The sequence below is a fragment of the Pollachius pollachius genome, assembly GCF_949987615.1.
Source record: "Pollachius pollachius genome assembly, chromosome: 2".
Classification (NCBI taxonomy): domain Eukaryota; kingdom Metazoa; phylum Chordata; class Actinopteri; order Gadiformes; family Gadidae; genus Pollachius; species Pollachius pollachius.
The window spans coordinates 6,409,110-6,416,018 of NC_136935.1; positions in this window are offsets into that span (position 1 = coordinate 6,409,110).

Below are 6,909 nucleotides of genomic sequence, written 5' to 3' on the forward strand. Positions count from 1 at the left end.
CAGGGTGGACCACTGCCAATTCCTTATTTCAATGTTCCTGAGTCTGAGTCCCAATGCAGAGCAGAAAAAGCTAATGCAGCCTTGTTTGACCACTCTGCCACGTTATACTACGCCCACTGTCTTGTGCCAGTCTCCCCTGGGCCGAGGTTGCTACTGAGTTGAATGTGGAATTGGATTTGTTAGCCAACGTGGGTTTAACATAGCTCACATAGCAAATATTAGGTGTGTGTGTTTGTTTATTTCTGCTTCATTCCCCATGTTTAGTCGGCCATGTCACACCGGGGTGTATTCAGTTGTTTTCCAATTTAATACCTTTTAGAGGATGGTAGACTTAGAGTCGGTTTCGATCCCATCCATCCCATTGAAAAGTCAGCAGCAGGAACCTCCAAGAACGGCTCCACGATCGCTGTAATTACGGAGCTAAAGCTAAACCAGACGTCCCATTGATTACTCAAGTTCTCCCTCTTTTTTTTAAAGTTAGTTAATAGTTGTATTAAACAGCCATCATTTAAAAAACACATTTTGAGTTATTTCCAACCACCAGGGTTTGTAATGTTTGGCAAATATCCCAATTTGTCTCAGAAACAGCCATGTTTATTCGATGCCATATTGTAGTGTTTGTTTCTACTTTTTAATGGCCATTCACACAGAATGACCACAGGACTGGACCAGCGGCCCAGATCCATCCAGTGGTGTGGATACAAGCCCACCGGGTACAAGGTATGGGAATGCTACCTTCCTCAACCATTTCATGTTTTTTTTTCAGTGTGGGCAGCATTATCAGATCTCCGTTTGAACACAGCGGTTGAAGAGGCAGTACAGGGCTACCGAAGGTAACCGTGGAGGTGCTAGAGGAGGTGATGGGGTTGGAGGAGGTGGAGGTGGAGGAGGTGATGGTGAGATGGGTGGGGGGGGTTGGCTTCTGCCCTACATTACGGCTGCGCTGTGATCCTCGTAGCTATGCTGTTTGGGAGAACATCGCCCTGCAGGTAGCACGCACCCTCCTTCGCTTTTTACCGCTCTCACCTTCCCCCCCCCCCCCCCCCACCCTCTCCCCTCCGGCATCCAAAGAAAAACAATCTCACCTTCAACGCTCATTTGATGGAAGAAATTGAATGATGACAAAAATGTTGAGCACTTTTGTTGTGCTATGGTATCTCCCCCTCTTCCCAGAGCAAAATGAATGAGTAAGCGGGAGACAGATGTCTTTTGTGTGTGCGCCTTCTCTCCTCCACTTTCACACACTGTTTGCAATGAGTCACTTGATAAAGGGGACAATGGAAAGGTCCGGGCACGGTGCTATCATCTTTTACCCAGCGGGCATGGCAGACACCCTTAGCAGCCAGGCTAGAACCAGAGCTCGATGGATATTGTCTGAACCTCTCTCTCGTCGTTATAAGGTCTGCAGAGTGCCATCATTTTATTGTTTAAATGTTGTACATTACAGTGCGCAACTGCAATGTTACGATAAAAACATTATCCGAGCCCTGCCTCGATTATCTCATTTTCATTCTGAAACAAAAGTATTAACGGCGCAGTTAAGTGTAGGCCTGGTCCCGGGAGTCGAGTGAGAGACGATTGGTCTGTTAGAAAAGTGAGGGTATGAATGGTAGTTACCCATGTAGCTGCTGATGAATTGGCTCGCGATTGCGGGTGTCAATATGCATCGCTAAAACGTAATGGCGGCTTTTAGTACGACGCTGTTCATATTTTCAGAATAAGGGAATCTATGCCGTTAGAACCCCCGGATGTGCAGGAAGAAAATATGCTTTTTATTGCCCACTGTAACACTGTAGTTGGAGCCACTGGGCACACAGGCAGTCTTTACCTTCCAAACGCTTTAATAAAAGCGTTGGAGGGGAAAACCTCAATTCCTCCTGCAACAGGGCGTGTAAGTGTTGCTCCTTGCCCTGCGGGGGTGACCTAGAGAGGCTGAAAGATAGATGGAGAGAGGGAGGGAGACAGAGAAAGAGATGGAGAGTGAGAGGGAGGGAGACAGAGAGAGCGATGGAAAGCGAGAGGCAGGGAGACAGAGAGAGAGATGGAGAGCGAGAGGGAGGGAGGGAGACAGAGAGAGAGAGATGGAGAGAGAGAGAGAGAGAGAGAGAGAGAGAGGGAGACAGAGTGAGAGAGTGTTGAGAGGTAGTTAAGAGATGGCTAGCCGCAGGTTGTTGAGCTGTGAGACACGGCTTCTGTCTCCCCCTTTTCTTTCCAGATAGATATTTCTATATATTTGTTTTTAGCTGTCGACCAAGTGGTGAGGTCATCCTTTCACAAGCTCAGACATCGATAAGTCCAAATGAAAACACCAATAAGCCAGCACCGAATACATCTCTCTCACACAAGTCAAGCTTGGTACAGGCTCGCTGGTGGGAGGTAACTCAACCCTGCAGGCACTGAGACGACAGTGTTTGTCTCCCCAAAACACACTGCCTCCTTCCTTTAGCCATCAAAGCATTGATCTCACTCAGTCACTCTCAAACACACACACAAGCACACACACACACACACACACACACACACACACACACATACACACACACACACACACACGCACAAACTAGGATTTTAAGCACTTGGCCCTGTGATTTAACACTCACCAATATTTTGTAAATATAAGATCACATATCGACTTTCAATTAATTCAAACTAACTCTGTATCAATTTCATTTCATAAGGATTTTATTGAATTTAAGTCTTTCTGCTGCATTACAGATTCCAATTTTGCAGATGATTTATTAATTCCTGATGAATAATTCAGAAAATCATAGAGACAGAGCTGAGATCTTTCATTTAAGCAAACCGGACATGGTTCTTTCTCAGAATCCCGGGTGCGGTGGGAGTTTGGTGTTGTTATGGATGAATATGTCTTTCAGAGTCATATTTAAACGAATCACAATAGGTACCTAACGAATCACAACAGGTATCTCACGAATCACAATAGGTATCTCACGATTCACAATAGCTTCGACCCCAGCGGTGTGAGGGACCTGACAAAGTGATCACGGTCTTTAGCGTCACGTCGCTGCCTGTCAGACCTGAAAACAAAGAGGTTGAGCGCAAATTGACTCCATTCACTGACATTCATTACAAAGCCAGCAAAGTAATTTGCTGGAGTGCAGAGTGCAGTTCGACATGACTTGTTGGCTATGCTAAATGCACACACACACATCTTGTTAGCCCTTTCGATACAACACAACACAATCAACCAAACATGGAGTTTTGGATTTGTTTATGTTTACACCGCACATACTATCTTTCGATTTAAAACATTGTGGACCGACTACACCCAAGAGTCATTGAAATCATTATAAAGACTGACAATTTAAGCAATTTGAAGAATCCCCAAAGCACAACGTCAATGGTTCTGGCCCAAAACATCCAATTAATAAAGGGTGTCCCCTAAGATCAACATGGCCAGATTGCTATATTGATTATTCTAATTTCAAGGTGGCATCTTGAGAAATCCCCTGAACGGGAAACCACCATCACAGTGACAGGATTGCCAAACGGGGGTGAGGGATGACAGAGCACTCTGTTTATAATTCACAATGATGTTTAGCATCTCCTGAATGGGACATTGAGACTGTAGGGTTTGTGTTGTGCTCATGTATTTTGTTACATGTTTATGGAATAGTTATACAATGTGGAATTTTTTTTCTTATTTTTGGTCAATCTACATTTTATAAAAATGGTAAGTCGTGTTAGTTAATGTATTGGCATGTATTGTGGGTTAGTCTCAATAAACCCACTGCAAACAACAACTACAGTTAACATATTTATTTGATTTGTATTAGTTTTTAAATGTAGATTTTAAACTAATATCTTTTAACGTTTCAGATAAAGTAGAGCTTAAATCATCACTGTCAGGTATGGACCAATTTTTTAAAACAACTCTATTCTCTTCCTCCGGGAAACTGATTGGCTGAAACAAACTTGCAAAAATATCCCAGCATCCGTTTGTATTCCTTTGAGCTCCTGTTCAAAGGTCCAGGGAGATGAAAGGAGATGATAAGGCGGTTCCACGATGAACATCCATTGCTTCACAGAATGACGAGAGTGACATTTTCATGGGCAGCTTTAACAGGAAACACAACTGGACTTTTATCTTATCTTTCTTTTTAGCTTTGGATGAAGGCTCATTGATGTTGTTTATCTATTGACTAGGTGAGGTTTGGAAGTCGATTCAATGTTCATTCGTCCCCTGAACGATAAACAGCCATTAAAGTACATTTCATGTTGGATATTTCCAAACAAAGTATTTCAACTACTTTGAGCCAAGAGATGTAAAGTGCTATTAATCCTGAAAATGCCAAACGAGACTATGTCCGTAATCTCGCCCGTTATACGGTCCTGGTATTGCCTGTAAATAGCGTTAACAGAATGTTCTCCTTGATTGGCTATTTTTATTTAAAGATAGGTAAAAATAGGAAAAATATCGATGAGAGATAACTGAACCACACGTAGCTCTCATTGCTACACTTTCTCCCTCAGTTGCGTTCAAATGAAGGTTCATGCTGGTTCTGAAGAGGTTGTCTGCAATTCATGTTCCCCCTTTAGCTAAAGACCGAGGCGGTCCGCTGATGGTTGGCCAGACCAGCTCTCCAGAGGGCCATACACACACACGCACACACACAGTCGTGTGTGTGTGTGTGTGTGTGTGTGTGTGCGTGCGTGTCCTTCTGAAGAGTGTGTGTGTGTGTGTGTGTGTGTGTGTGTGTCCTCCTGAAGAGAGTGAGTGTGGGTGTGTGTGTGTGTGTGTGTGTGTGTGTGTGTCTGTGTGTGGCCTTCTGAAGAGGGTGTGTGTGTGTGGCCTTCTGCAGGGAGTGTGTGTGTGTGTGTCTGTGTGCAGATGTGACAGCGTGTGTGTGTATATGCCCTTGTGTGTGTGTGTGTGTGTGTGTGTGTGTGTGTGTGTGTGTGTGTGTGTGTGTGTGCGAGAGAGACGATACCCTCTTATGGTCAGAGGCCAACCACGTTCGCGGCAGATGTGTCGGGAACGTTACCAAAAGCGATTATTCCCACTTTCTCCTTCAAAACATTCCCCTCATTTCCTGTCCCGAGTCCGAGCCATTTTTACGACAGCCTGAGCAATCAGCGCTTCTGTCACTTGCGAGATTGTTTGGGAGCCCGCGCCAGCAACGCGGTCGGCGTGGCGACACACCGTCGGTCCAGCCGCTTCGCAAATGATGTCTGTGCTCCGCGGTGCGCATAACTGATTATAGCCATTACAAGCAGCTCAGGAGGAAGAGTACCTTGCGGCACATGGGGGGCTAACGCACACTCGGGCTCCACGCCTCCCTCTCCTTCACAGCTGCAGTCTTACAGGAACGCAATGACTTCTAATGCGCACGCTAGAGCTTGACGCCAGGCTTTATTGTATCGTAACACGAGGCCGGCTGGAAGGCCGGTCTAGTGTTCAGCGTTATACGATAGCGCTCTGCTCGGCTCCCCTTTAAGTGCTTTAGATATGCATTGCGTGCCGCGGTGCAATACTGCCACGACCCGTTTCGCCTCCAAAACGGAAATGGGTTTTTATATTTCTGTGTCGGGTGTCCTTTACTGTCACAGATCACCTTATTTTTCAACTTATTTCTCTCTCTCTCTTGCTCTTTCTTTCGCTCTCAATCTCGCTCTCTCCCTCCCTCCTTCTCTCGTTCACCCTCTCTCTCTGTGCTCTAGCTCTCTCCATCTTTCTCTCCGTCTCTCTCTCTCTCTCTCTCCGTCTCTCTCTAAATCTTGCTCTCCCTCTCTCTCCGTCTCTTTCCCTCTCCCGACCACCCTCCTTCTCTCTTTCTCTCTCTCTCTCTCTCTCATCATGAATACCAGGAGCAGGTCTGCTGTCGCTGCCTCTGATAAACCGCCTCCTCTCAGCTCTGGGTCGTTTCCCTGTGAGTTGTGATTGTTTGTGTGATGCATTGCCTAACGCTTTGTTTAACCGTTGCTTTTTTTTTTTGCCAATGCAGAATCATAATCTGCTGCTATAATTACTGTTGGTAATTGGTAGCCATGTGGTCTATGAGGCTTTATGGCATAGCAGAATTATGGTACAATTCAGTTCTAATGGGGCTCATATTTTCTTAGATAGAGTGACGCATATAGATGAACTACTATGAACGACGTAACATGCAGATTTTTATTCAGCATTGTAGAATAATATCAGTATGCCAATGGCTGGCTCCAGTGTGATTGGCAGGCATGGGATTTGCTTTGGTTAATAACAAAGAGTGCTCTTGTCCTTCTCCCGGTCCAGTCAAGCTGGCGCCGCGCCGGGCTCAAAAGAACACGACTTCGGCGGGGATGGTGACAAGAACACGCCCGGGAATCTAAAGAGAAAGTGAAAGCAAAAGTAAAAAAAAAAGAAACAAGGGCAATTCCAGGGAGTGAAGGCGAGACAAAATTGAAAGATAGAATTGAAGCGGGGCCGGGCAGAGCCAGCGTTCCCACGAAAGGCAGATTCGATTTGTAGGAGTGCCCTGCCTGTTATCGTGGTTAGGGAAGCCATGAGCACGACTGTGTTATCTACACTGTTAAAACAGGGGCATTTAAAAGATGATTAGAATCCATAACCTAATTATTTCATATCTAAAGAAATATATGGCTTTGTTTTGCTAGTTAGAGCAATGAAATAGGAGGAAGAGCTTGTTTAAGATACAATGACAGTTGCATAGAGCAGCTGTAAAACAGTACGGCCATAATAAACACATGTTAACATACAGCTCAATGCAGTGGTATGGAAATCTAGCTTGGGAACCTGAAAAATCTTCAAACTCTGGTGTGTACGATTGGCCCGTTAAGACTGATTTCCAGCCGACCTGGCCTGGGTCGGGCCTATCATAACGGTTTATCTAATACGGGTTTTAACTTTGATTTGCACCTGTCGCGAAAGCCCCCGAAAATGAAAGAAAG